The 14064-nt window shown below is 37.7% G+C and overlaps 1 protein-coding gene across 1 annotated transcript in view; it reads right to left on the bottom strand.

Moving 5' to 3' along the window:
* The window catches only part of Mei4 (meiotic double-stranded break formation protein 4), a 134228-nt gene extending 124287 nt beyond the window's left edge, over positions 1–9941 (bottom strand). Inside the window, exon 1 of the mRNA XM_037208232.1 lies at positions 9875–9941. The gene's annotated coding sequence lies outside the window, so the exon portion shown is untranslated. The remainder of the gene's footprint in view (positions 1–9874) is intronic.
* Positions 9942–14064: the final 4123 nt, after the last annotated feature.

Genomic DNA, 14064 nt, shown 5'->3' with positions numbered 1-14064 from the left:
GCAATTCCTTCCACATGCTCTGTACTCTGATTTGATTCCCAGGTCCACATTTGAGAGTAAAGCAGCATAAAGCTCACTTTCCTAAATCACTCTCCAAGGATCTGAATAGAGCAATCAAGCTCTCCCACCGCAGTTCCCACACCAATCTCTCTCAGCATCACAGCTCCTTTTCATCATGCCTGCCTCCTCTGATGATTCTCTGATTTGCAAAAGTCCTCTCCAATGACATCCAGTGCCAAACCTACAATTTAATGATGAATAGAATCAGCTACAACTCTTGAACTTTTTATCAATCCCATCCAAGATGATATTAAGCTGTAAGTCACTTCTCAGGATAGTTTAGGGAATAAAGGAAAATAAGATTGGGAGAACAGGACCTTGACTGTGAGGTGGCAAAATTTGAACTTCCTATACTAGATAGCTAGAAGATAGCTTAGCCCTCGGCGTGGATAAGTGAAATAATCTGAGTGGTATTTGAAGAAGTGTATTCTGCTTGGTAAGAAAAAAATGGAGAGATGTTAACATTAGAAAATAAAGAAATCTAGAATGACAACCAGGCCCAAAGAAAGTGTGCCCAAAGAATGCCAGCACTGAAAAACTGCTACCAGACTGGACAGACAGGACAGATGAAGTAAGGCTCTAATGTGACTCCCACATCTGGTCAATGAAGTGATGGACCCCAGTCAGAAACACACACGAAAAGTATCAGAAAGTAAAAAGAATTCGAAATAATGCTGATAAAATATTTGCCCATACAACTTGAGCTTTTGTTTCCTTTAATTCTTTTACTGAACCTTAATTTTTTACCAATGAGTGGTAAAACAGGAGGCAGGCACATTAATAACTGAGGAACTTACTTCCCAGCCACGTCATTTGAATAAGTTCCTTTCTTGATTTCATGCAGCAGCCATCTTTTTTAGGACCGGCTGGGAAAACTGCTTTTTGTCAATGTATTTACCATCCTTTTAATAGTGACGCATTATGAAATGCACCAGTTGCGCCATATGCTGTCTGCAATTACATTGCGCCCGCTAATATTTACACAGCATTTAAACTAACATTGGTTTTAGGAAACTGCTTTTGATGAAGGTTATCAGAAGTATAGATACGTACATATATTTTATAAGAATATATTTGTTTCAAAGTTGCAATAGTTACGATTAATAATCAGATTAACAGATGAAAGTCGTGAATGTTTTAAAAGACAAAACTTACATAATAATGGGTTATTTAGGCTATAGCAATCAGGCAAATACAGTTTTAGGAAGCTGTAATCTTTTAAGGACTACGTTAAGTGTTCTGTGTGTGCACTGCTATAGAATATTAAAGTCTTATATTGTCAGTAATCATTCAGAATCAATGAATGGTTGTACCAGATACTGGAGATTCAGAGGTCCCTCCCCTCTGGGCTTTCAATCTGAGAAGAGTAGTAGGAAGCAGAAGAGTAAGAAAATAAGCGAACTACAGGCCGACACACGAAAGCTTTCGTTCAGGTACACAGTCGGTGAGGAAGAAAACATAACTTCATCCCCCCATTGTTCTGAGGAGGTATAAACAATTAGCACTGGGTGGGTGTGACATAATAAGAAGGTTTTGATTGGTTTTTCATCTTGCCATGACAGGTATTCATGTAAATAAAAGGAAGATAGAGGAAAAGAAGCAGCCTTTGAAATACATTTTCTAACATAATAAAGATTAAGAGTGTTACATCAGAATTAGTTTCTAATAGGCTGTTTTTATTATTATATGCATTCCAACCAAACTAAAGCATGTGTTAAATACAAGAGGGTTTATTTTCTAGAGTTCTGCCATAGTGAATGTGATCTAGTCAAAAACGAAATAGAGAATGAATTCACTGACTAAATCAGAAGGAAGAATTAGAGAAGCTGAAAATTATCTGAGAAGCCTGCTTAAAAAAAAATAAATTGGACTTTCAGTATAAAAACCAGATAAATTTAATGGTTCACTTAAGAATTCACTTCTAAACATTCAAGTCAGTTTGATGTTCAACGGAAAAGGTGATACATTTCTATACATTTTGTGAAATTTATAAGATTTAAGGGATCTAATTATGAACACAGCAGAGATTTAAGGCCCAGAAAAAAATTCAACTCCAAAAAACAAATAAAGACAACAAGATACTAAAAATACAGACATGTGGTGATGTTTACTATATAGATCTTAAATACAAAAATGTTTGTACTGATTGAAAATTTAATTATAGCTAAGTCTATGATAGAAGGGAAAAACTTAAGCAATCATCAAAGACAACTGTTCACATCATATGGGGTACTTGCATAAGAACAGACCCACAATTTACTGCATCTATGGACACAGGGGAGAAGATGCTGCTTATTTTCATCTCCATCTTCCAGGTGAAGTAATCCTGCTCACCAAAGCTCAATCCACCATGATCACACAACACATTTGAATAGAGTTTCTGTCTAGGCACCCTAATTTCAGACAAAGTTGGCAAAGAAATTCTATCAAGAATAGAATGAGGTATAAATAATACTTGTTCCAGGAAACCCCAATGAAGATGACAGAGACTGTATGGAAGGAGTGTGTATATTTTCTATCAGCCAGGTATATATAAACATGTGTGAGAATGTAAAGACTGGTGAGTTCCCTCCTGAAGAAGTGTTCAAGTACAGCAGGGTATGACAGAATTGTGGTAGACAACCTCAACCTCTGACCACAGGGTTTAGTGAGTCACCTTCCATGACCATCTTGACCCCAAGATCCTGTAATAGACTGAAGCAGGTGGCTGGCTAGGTTGGTAAAGGTATGGGCACTTGCCACCTGATGGCCTGAGCTCGATCCCCAGAACCCACACGGCACAAGGAGAGAACTGACTCCTACACATTATCTTCTGACCACCACACATGCACCATAGGTCTTACGGATACACAAGCACATGCACACACACACATACATACACAAATGAATAAATAAAAAAACAGAGTCACTGACTGATTAAACTAAATCACGCTTTGACATGCAATATGTATCTCTGGAAAATGTAAAACCTACTATGAAAGCCAAGAGTCCATAGAAAAGCTGATGGTACCCCAATCTGAATAATGTGAGTACAGTTGTTAGGGGTTGTTTCTAAAAGTGGGGATGAAAAGATGTTAACACACTGACCTCCAAGGTGCTGGTAATCTCAACAATACAACAGAGGCCTCCTTCCATTGATAAAAGCCTAAGGTGTGAGAGCTAGATCAGTTAGGAGAAATGCAAGAGAGAGCTGAGTAAGAAGAGGACCTCTGATGGGAGGTCTGGGCTGTGGGGAGCAGCAGGCATCAGAAAGATGGAAAGAATGGGTACAATATCTGGAGAGACAAGAGGAAGATGGAAGATATGCATCACACATACTAACAAAGCCACACTGAGCAGAAGGTGGACTAGGAAAAAACAAGACTGTGAGAAGGGCTGAAATACATTCTCTGAGTAGACTTCCAAAGACACAATTTGCATTTTTACCAGAAGAGAGAATGTCTCTTACTATCATTTTATAGCCTCTCTCATTTTCTTTCACTCATCTTCTCTGGATTTGGTCTTTGAACTAAGTATTTAAAGGCAATATCTGCTCTACTCCAAATGATAGTATTTTTGAATCCTGTCACCTAACACAGAAATCAAATGTAGACTGTCCTAGCCTGCCTAGAGCAATCCTCCACCAGATAAACTTGCTAGTTATTACTTTGTTCAACAAATAAGCTTAATTAACTCTTACTTATCAGACACTGTGCTAGAAATGAATATATAACAGACAATAAAACAGACAATCTCTGCCTTTATGTGGCATTCAGCTATATATCATTCTGATCTGTAGTACTCTGGATTCACTAGGAAATCTCAGAGATGCTATAAATCAGAGATTGGCAAAACATAGCACCCTTGTCAGATGAGAGTATCCTGTCTCTATAAAACATAAAACCAAAAATAAAAATAAAATGTTCATATTCATTTGATTATGTATAGCTGCTTTTGCATTAGAACTTCAGTGTTGAGTAACTGCAATATAAATAGTGTGGCTTACCAAGCCTTAAATATTGACACTCTGGCAATACATGAAAATATTTGCCAAACTTTGCTCTAAATAAAATCTAATGTTTTTTTATTATTAAGAAATTTTCTATTCAAAAATCTAGTGTTTTAAAAATGGTATATTTATATTAAAAGACATATAGTCATATGCTGCAACACATACACATGCACACACACACACACACACACACACACACACACACACACACACACACACATCTAGGTGCCTTAGTTAAAAACATACCATGAGGAGAGTTGGCATCCTATACGATCATATTTCTGTTGTTGTCATTTTACTTTCATTTATACATACCTCCATTGCTAAAACCAGTAACAACAAAAAAAATCACATGGATAACATCATCTACTACAGGCTTTACTCTTTTTAAGTGATGATAACATTGTCTTACATTTTATCTAGTCCTCATTATTCACCTTCTTCCGCACCACAGAAGGGCCTCTTTTAAGAGAAGATCCTTATTAAGAAAAGATTCTGAATCACACCAAACAAAACTTTACAGAGGTAATTTTAGGCTATCTTGTAAATTGAACAATATAATTGATTGTAAAAGCATTTAGCCAACACTCAGTGCTATAATGCCAAATCAAAGTAGCAACAGTAACTTTGCTTTCCTGCAGAGTGGATGCTTATTCCCCAATCACTTGACTCAGAAAGCATTAAAATTTAAAACAAGAACGGGAAAAAAAAAGATACTTTCATTAGCTGTTACCCAAAATTCCTAATAAGAAGTGACAGGCACTGCACTTGCTGTGATTTCTCCAAAGGATGCGAAAAGACTTAGTCTGTGGTGGCTGTGGCTGATAATCGATTTATCATTCCCAAAACCTTTCTTTTCCCCTAATGGGAATAATTGTACTGTGAGTAAATTAAATGGCCTCTTAGTTTACATTTCATCACCCTGAAGCAACAATACTAGGCTTGAGGAAGAACCTCACAAAGTGTTGGTTCTTCAAAGTCTTCCCAATCTACCCCACCAGCCCAATGGGAAAATACATTTCAAATGCCCAAGGCAGGGATTGAGCCCTCATTGAAATAGGACCCAGGAAGAAGTTGATGGTAAGTGAAGACATGTCAGCCTGGGAGAGGTACAGTTAAACCATTAACAAGGAACTAAGTTTACTCCATGCTTGAAGTCACTTTCCTTGATACTCACAGGACATGTAACTTCCTTCTAATGCAGGTAGCCTAACCTATGTTCTTTCCTAGCAACTATCAGAACTACACCTGGATTATGTTGTCTAATTAGTTGTTTGGTACCTAACTCCTTCCATAGTTAGCAAATGCCACTGATCACAATCTACTTGACTAGAGCAGAAATCCCTATCACTAATAGAGGGTGAGTACTGAAAAACTATTAGGTGATTAATATACCAACTGAATTGACAAAAAAAAAAAAAAAAAAAAAAAACAAAAACAAAAACAAACTAGATCCTTAGCCCCTCAGGTAGAATGTAAGAAAATATGATCATTCTGTGATATACACCTCAAAAATAACAGCAGTATCTTTCTGTCCTTATATACCATAAGCAATGTCCCAAAAATATGCACCAATTGAATCCGTGTATCTCCACCATTAACCATTTTCCCTCTTTAGTTCTTTCAATCTCATCCTCTGGCTGAGGACTCCCTTAGTACTTTAGATATCCTCCAGCTGAGGATATACCTCAGTGATAGGGCATTTGCCTAATGAGCTCAAGGTATTTGACTCCATCCACAACATAGAAAACAAAAAATAAGGATAAACTCAAACTGATCCTCTGTTACAATTTTTTTTATTTCATTTTTGAGATTATAACATAGTAACATTTCCTCCTTCCCTTTCTTCCCTCCAAGCCCTCCTATATACCCCTCCTCACTTTCCTTCAAATTTATGGACTTTTACTAATTGTTATGGTGTATATATACCTAAATATATAACTTGTTCACTCCATGTGATGTTATTTTTATGTGTATCTTCAGAGCTAGCCATTTGGCTCTGGACAACCAATTGGGGTGCTCTTCTCTGCTGTGGCACGGTCTGTATGTCAAATTGCTCTGATTGGTCAATAAATAAAACACAGTTAGCAAGAAGCCTGCCACGGCCATACAGTTTATAAGTGATATAAGCGTCTGAGTGATTATTTTATAAGTGGATTGTGGGACTGCAGGGCTTGGGGAACCTGGAGAGAAGCCCTCCAGCAACACTTCTCTGGGGAATTCACCTTTCCCACTCCCAGATTTCCTCAGTTGTCTACAGTTCTTTGTTTACATTTGAGGCCTCATGGGCTTTTTCCCCATCCATTTTGACTTCTACCTTTCAAAATATCATGATCCTCAGGTTTCTCCCACCATTAACAAAGGAAAAAAAGAAACTACCATCAGATCAGAAACTGTGAAACTGTTAGAGGAAAAAATTAGGAAAAGCACTTGAAGATAAATGCATAGACAAGGATTTGACAGAACTCAAGTCATCAACAAAATAAGGTCAACAACATATAATTAGGACATAATGAAATTAATGTTTCAGCATAGAAGAGTAGACAGTTAATAGAGTGAAGCAAGCCTATAGAATGAGAGACAATTGTTAGCTATTTTTAGGATTAATATCAAGGATATATAAAGAACACAAAAAACTAAACAAGAAATCAAAAAACTATCAATAAATGGGCTAACAAAGTAAATAGACAATTCTCAAAGGATAAAATGCATATAGTATACAAACATGCAAAAAAAAAAGTTCAACCTTGCCAGGCGGTGGTGGCGCACGCCTTTAATCCCAGCACTTGGGAGGCAGAGCCAGGCGGATCTCTGTGAGTTTGAGGCCAGCCTGGTCTACCAAAAAAGTTCAACCTTACAAGTCATCTAAGAAATAGAAATCAAAACATTATAGAAGCTGAGCAGGTTGAATTTATATATTTATACACACACATATATATACATATATATACATACATATATATACATATATATATATATATAAAACAACAATTAAAGAAAAAGAGGCCATAAATTTGAGTAAAAACACAGTGGAGGGTGTACATGTTGAGGTGATGGAGAGAGAAAATTCCAGAAAGTGGGGAAATGATGTAATTGTAATCTCAAAGGAGTTTCAAAATATTTTTAAAAACTATAGTGAGATTCTATTTTCCCATAGTCAGAATGATAATCACTAAAAAAAAAAAAAAAAAGCAACAGCAAAAAAAAAAAAGAATAACAGAAAGTTCTAGTGAGGACGTGGACAAAAGGAATGCTTATACACTGTAGGCTGAATGTAAATTAGTTCAGCCACTGTGGAAGTCAAAATGGAAGTTTCTCCAAAAATTAAATATGAATCTTCTATATGACCTCGTTATATCATTCCTGGGTATTTACTCAACTGATTCAAGTCAAGCTATCACAGAAACACATGCACACTGGTGATATTAAAGCACTGTTCACACTAACCAATTATGGGACTAATGAAGTATTCACAACAGAGAAAGGGATAAGGAACACATGTTACATATACACAGTGAAATATTTTTTCAGTCATAAAGAAGAATGAAAGTCCTCTCCTTTGCTGGAAAACTGTTGCAACTGAAGATGATCATTTTAAGGCAATTAAGGCAACATCTGCAAGGCAAGTATTTCTCTCATTCATGGGGTTCCTAGTATTTATAGATACACAAAGTCATGTGTATACATATGACATGAAAGCAAAACTAAAACTGTCTAGGACAACAAAGGGAGGGGGAAGGATAATTAATGGGAAGGGGGGACATGAATGGAGAGTAGGGAGGTATGAAGTGGAATGTGCTCGCATAAAATGTAAATTTACAAAATCTTTAAAATTATTAGTTTTACTTTCAAAAAGGGAAGTTTTCAATACTCCCACGGGACCTAAATGTTCTGACCATTGTTACAAGTGACATAATTGCCAAATTCTCAGTGCGCCGTCTTCCAGCTGCTCTATCTGACACTCACAGTCACTCCCCTGTTCCTAAAACACTTTCCTCTGTATTTATTATTGATCCGCCCTGATCATATCTCAATAGCAAAAAATGTACCCACTTTTTCTTTACTTATTAACCTCTCTTACTTTTATGACCCTTCAGGGTTCTAACTCAACTCCTCCAAACCATTCTCCACAATGCAGTCATTAAGTATGGTTACCTCACTAATACTTGAAATGATTTGAGATAATTTAGCTGCCTATTAAATTGAGGCTCTGGCCTCTGGTTTCAAGCATCTTCTTACAACAATAATTGACATATACATGCTGTATGTATATACCATGAAAGCTAAAATACACTAAACTTCAAATTTCCTTTGACACACTAAACCATGGTATACATTAATATTATACAAGTTTTAACAAGGCCTCCATAATACTGGTTTTAAATATCTGATTCCAGATAATGATATTCCCATTGTCACTCATAAAAAAAAAAAAAAAAAAATCCTAAAAGTCACAGATCTGTGCTCCTGGTCTTCATTCCCAAATTTTACATGTGAATAGGTCATTTTTGTGATCCACTGACAACCCTGAAAATCATCTGGCTGCTACACGCCTATACAAAGATACAAAGTCCTTCCAGAAGCTGTAACAAAACAAAGTAGAGTAATGGATGGTAACTCATGAATCTTAACACTGTAGTCAGCAGATACACTGAAAATCACCTAATTTTAAGTAGGAAAAAAACTATTACACAAAAGTTAAAAAAAAAAGATCAGAATTATGTAATTAACTTGATATAAATATTGCAGTTGAAAATGGCCTGATATATCCAGACTTGGTGGCTCACACTATAATCCCAGCATTTGAGAGTCTGAGACATCAGAATTGCCACAAGTCTTGAGAGAAAGAGGTCAGGGTGGCCTACAGAATGAGACCTTGTCTCAAAAATCCAAAGTATGTGGGGAAATTCTGTTGATGAAAACTCCATATTACCAAATTCTTTTTATAATATTTGTATTTTATGACTATCAAAGTACCGATTTGTTTTCTATGGTTCCTGATGGGATTCAAGTCCTAAATATGTAACTGCAGGCTATAAAGCTAGTCAAGGCTTTACCTAACTCAATTCAAATTACTTATTTTTTGCTACTTGGACATTCCAAACTCACCAAACCCTCACTAGCTCCTTCTGTAATGTAGACTCCACCCCTGGCCCTGTTCCTCAGAGAGGGTACATAGCCCTCCATAACCTAGTTCTTCTCTGATGGCTGGATCTTATCCTACCACCACATGCTACTCAGATCCTTGAGATAAGATACCCCATCTGCCCCAACTTTAACATCCTCAACAACTTTCTGCAGTTCCTCCTGGTGTGAATGCGCTCAAAGATCTGATCAACAAGTGGCTAACCAGTCCCCAAATCCAAGATCTGATCAACAAGTATCTAACCAGTCCCAAAAATGTCCTCTTCTCCAGGAAGCCTCAGAAACAATACTGATGATCGAGCCAGGCTTGCACACACTCTAAGGTGTAAAACACTCCACAGAACACATGCTTTGCTTGCCAAAGTTTCTGAGGCTCCAGATGCAATCTACTCAATCGGTTACAAAAAGACCTTCCAGGCAGTGGTGGTGCACACTTTTAATCCCAGCACTCGGGAGGCAGAGGCTGGTGGATCTCTGTGGATTCGAGGCCAGCCTGGTCTACAGAGTGAGTTCCAGAACAAACAAGGCTACACAGAGAAACCCCCACATACACACCCAAAAAAAAAAAAAAAAAAAAAAAAAAAAAAAAAAAAAAAAAGGAAAGAAAGACCCATCCACATGCATGAAAAGACCTACCTCCTCCAAAGGCACGACACAGAACCCCAAGCCACACAGTACCTGAGAGCGTGTGCTGCCTGTAGGCACCAGAAGCCTGAGAGAGCAGAGAGCAGGCTGGCGCTGCACAAATCTTGGGCTCCTGAGCAGGAAGGACGCCCTCAGGCGGCAGGGGAAGCGCTGGGGCTAGTGTTCCCTGCCACGCGCGCGGATGCAAGCGCTGCCCGCAGGTAGGCGCCAGAGCCCATAGCGTCACCCCGCCCTGCTCCTTTCTTCCCCTGCCAATCAAAAGAAGGAGGCGGGCGGAGACCACAAGCCCCAGAAGCACTTGCGCTACTCGCCTCGGAGGGGCTCGGGCGGGTTCGGGAGGGCTCGGGTGGGGCTCGCAAAGGGTTTGGCGGGAATAGGCAGGAGTTTTCTGCATCTTGGCGCCTGCTCCGAGCTTCCAGAATAGTCTAGCTCCTCTGCTGAGAGAGGCAGATGCCCTGCCTGGTTTCTAAGGGAGAGCCCCATGGGGCTTGCTAACCCGAAGGACCTGACTGGGCCTTGAAGAAGTCTCAGGAAATTTTCTGTTCTGCTGACTCCTTCCCGTTTTGCATAACAACAGTCAGGAAAAGGGATTGTTTGGCTTTGTTTCTTTACTTGTTTCCAAAGGTTTTTGTTTTTTTTTTTTTTTTTAAATTTTTGCTTCTTGCAGGGGAATGTAAATTACTCTACAGCTATGTTTCTTATATGTCCACCTGTTATGTTATTTTAATATAAATTCCTAGTTTACTCTTGCCTTACATACTGAAATCCCCCATATATTAGAATGCAAAATAGATTCTAAGCATTCTGAAGGCATTTCTGCTGTCTTTAGTAACAGAATGCTTAGTTGCCAATAGGTAGAAGGTTCAACAATTGTATAGTTTAAGTTATCAAGTTTTATATAACTAGGGGTCTGCTCAGCTCATTCTCCCATATAGATGAATCTTTATTAAGATATACATTTGCATCTAGTCAGTTGTAAATGTCTTGGAAATGTTAAGCTTCATTGTTCTATCTACGTGGTTTTTTAAGAAAGTCAACAATCTTAAATATGATGTAATTTGCTTAATATGGTTTTTCATTAATCTTGCAGCAGTGATTTTCATATAAACTAAAATTGAATTATCTTGAACTCCAGTTAATGAACAATAAATTAATGCTTTGCTGTATTTGCTGCTCTTCTTTGAGAAATGTAAAATCAAATCATCAAAGTTCATTTCAGAGATAATCAAGAGTCAAGTAAGAGCAATGTCGAAAGGTTGCCTTGTGTTGCTGAATATATGATACTCTATCTAAATTCCACTCATACGTTTATTGAACAAATTGAACTATTATGTGCCAGACACGGGGTGAAGCCTGATTACAGCCCTATACAAAACAGAGCACTCAGTCTAATAATTAAAACAATTTGATAACAATTACCAGAAAGAGCACAGCCACTGAAATCCCATAGAAAGACTCAGTCTTACCAGAACCTTACTCTTTATCATCTAAGTTTAGAGACCCACTAACTTCAATAACCTCAACAGTTTTCTTTGAACATATCCACATGCAGTGGTTAGAGATATTTTATAACTACATAGCAGAAAAACAATTCAAGAAAATTATGCAAATTTTTGACTCACTCATGACTAATGAAACAGAAACTGGTCAATCAATACATGCTGTTGAATAAAGTAATGGGTTCTCCTGTGATGTTTACCATTTAATTCTAAGCATTCCTAGAGCCCCCCTTTTTTAATGTCACAGTCTGACAATGGTGCTGTGACTAACCCACTTTCTAAAGGATTATAGATGATAGATAGATGGATATATACATACATACATACATATATAAAAGATAGACACACAGATAGATACATAGATAAAGAGAGATAAAAGTGAAATGATAAACTTTATTAAAAGTGAAGAAACACACAGACATACACACAGAGCAAATAACACACAGAGAAAGACACCCCAAAAAGTGGGAAGAGGTCTTGGAAACCAGAATCTGACTTTCCCTCATAGACCTGGGACTTTGGTGGCCTGAGATGATTCCTCCTCCTCTCATTTTCTATTGGTCATCTTAAGAAAAGAAAGGGGAGGTCATAGGACCAAAGCTTCAGGTAACCATGCTCAGGGAGCAGCCCTGAATGTAAGTGACCACCCTGGACAGGTCAACCAGAATGGCAGGAGAGTTGCTAGCAGAAGAAAAAGCCTGCTAGGACTGTGTCAAGCGTGTTATGAGGAAGCTGGAAGGTTGCCGTCTTATTAATGACGAGCGGTCCCATTTCCTATTCGTCTGCCTGCCAAGGACCTCCATCTCCTTGTTTCTCAGCATCTTTCTATAAATTTCTAGTATCCAAATAAAATCAAATGAAAATAGTTTCACAAAATGTACAATCTTAGAAGATGAGACTACTACCTTATTAGTTAACTTAAACCAAATATAAGTGTATGAGTAAACTAAGTACAAAAATGCAATCAAGCGGCTAATGTGATGCTTCAGCAGTTAAAGGCATTTCCTCTGAGCCTGGCAACCTGAGTTCCAGCTCCACAATCTGCAGGGTAGAAAGAGAGGATTGGTTCATAGACTTTATACTCTGACCTCCATACATGTGATGTGGCACAAGTGTGAGCATATATACATACACATAACTAAAATTTATGTAAGTAAGGGGCAAAATTAACTGTAAGATAGCTACTTTAACCACTAACAACAGAATATTTGATAAAATATCAAAAGAAATGTGGATTGTTTTTTAAGGATGTTGCAAAGTGTTTTTTTTTTTTTTTAAAAAAAAAAAGGAAAAAGAAAATGTAGGCTAGGGATTCAGTGAATGTATTACAGAGCAGAGGGCAGTTACCTAGTGTATTTGAGATCAGGGGTTGACTCCATAGCACTGGAAGAACAGAAGGCAAAATAGAAATCAAACAGTTTGTAGTGTATTATAATAGGCACTTATGAAAACAATAATGAAACGTATCTTTTTACAAAACAGAGGCTAGCAAAGGAAATTGGTGGCTCTATGTTTAATTCAACAGTTCAAAAAACATCTATTTAAATGCTAATTATAGTAAGAAAGTCATTGTTCTCAATGAATTTTCAGTCTAGTGACAGTCCATTTTTACCATCAAGCATCATCAACAAAGTCTTAGGGTTTCTATTGCTGTGATGAAACACCAGGACTGAAAGGAAGTTGAAGAGGAAAGGATTTATTTTGCTTATACTTCCATATCACAGTTTATCATCAAAAGAAGCCAGGATGGGAATTCAAACAAGGCAAGAACCTGGTGGTAGGAGCTAATGCAGAGGCCATGGAAGAGAGCTGCTTATTGATTTGCCCTTATGGCTTGCTCAGTCTGCTTTCTTATAGAACCCGGAACAATGGCCCTACCCACATCCTCAATCACTAATTAAAAAAAAAATGCCCTACAGGTTTCCTTACTGCCCAATCTTATGGAGGCATTTTCACAATTGTGGTTTCCTCTTCCCAAGTGATTCCAGCTTCTGTCAAGTTGACATAAAACTAGCCAGTAAAAGTTTTCAGTAGAAAATACTAAACACACCCTCTATTGTCTGGCAGTCATGAACTGCTTGATTCAGTTATTCCTCATAAAATTTTATGAGACAAGTATTGTCTGTAATCTTTATTTTGCAGTGAGGAAACTGACTCAAATGTATTCATCCAAGGACATTCAGCTTGCTGATAGTGAGACTATGATGTTCATCTTACTCTCTTTCCTCAAAGTCGATATACTAGACACATGCACTGTAGCATATCCAGGAACATGTCTAAGCATCCTCTAGCTACTGACCATTAATACAGCTTTCCAAGCTACCTATTCAGAATTGTATTATCTTAGAATTGTCTTAGTGATGATACCTAGGGCAGTTAACTCCACACTCCTTTATTTCTATTTATCAGTCTCTTGACTAGATATCCATCTGATGACTTTCATGCATGCTACATGCCTTTGTTTCACATACACAGGATGTGTCAGTTGCTATTCTATTGTCTATATTTTCTACAAATGTCTAATAATCCAATAACATTTTCAAAAGATCGTAAGCCCAAAGTCAGTAGAGTTCACATTGGCCAATGCTGTGGAATAATAATCCTTCTGTAGACAGTGAAAATGTGTTGCTGTCATTGTTAATAAAAGGCTGATTGGCTGATAGCTAAGCAGGATTTTCAGGCAGAGAGGATACTGGGAAGAAGAAGGGTGGTGTCTGAGGAGTT

Source organism: Peromyscus leucopus, chromosome 7 (genome assembly GCF_004664715.2).
Source record: "Peromyscus leucopus breed LL Stock chromosome 7, UCI_PerLeu_2.1, whole genome shotgun sequence".
In the NCBI taxonomy this organism is placed as follows: domain Eukaryota; kingdom Metazoa; phylum Chordata; class Mammalia; order Rodentia; family Cricetidae; genus Peromyscus; species Peromyscus leucopus.
This window is presented reverse-complemented; position numbering and strand designations above follow the sequence as displayed.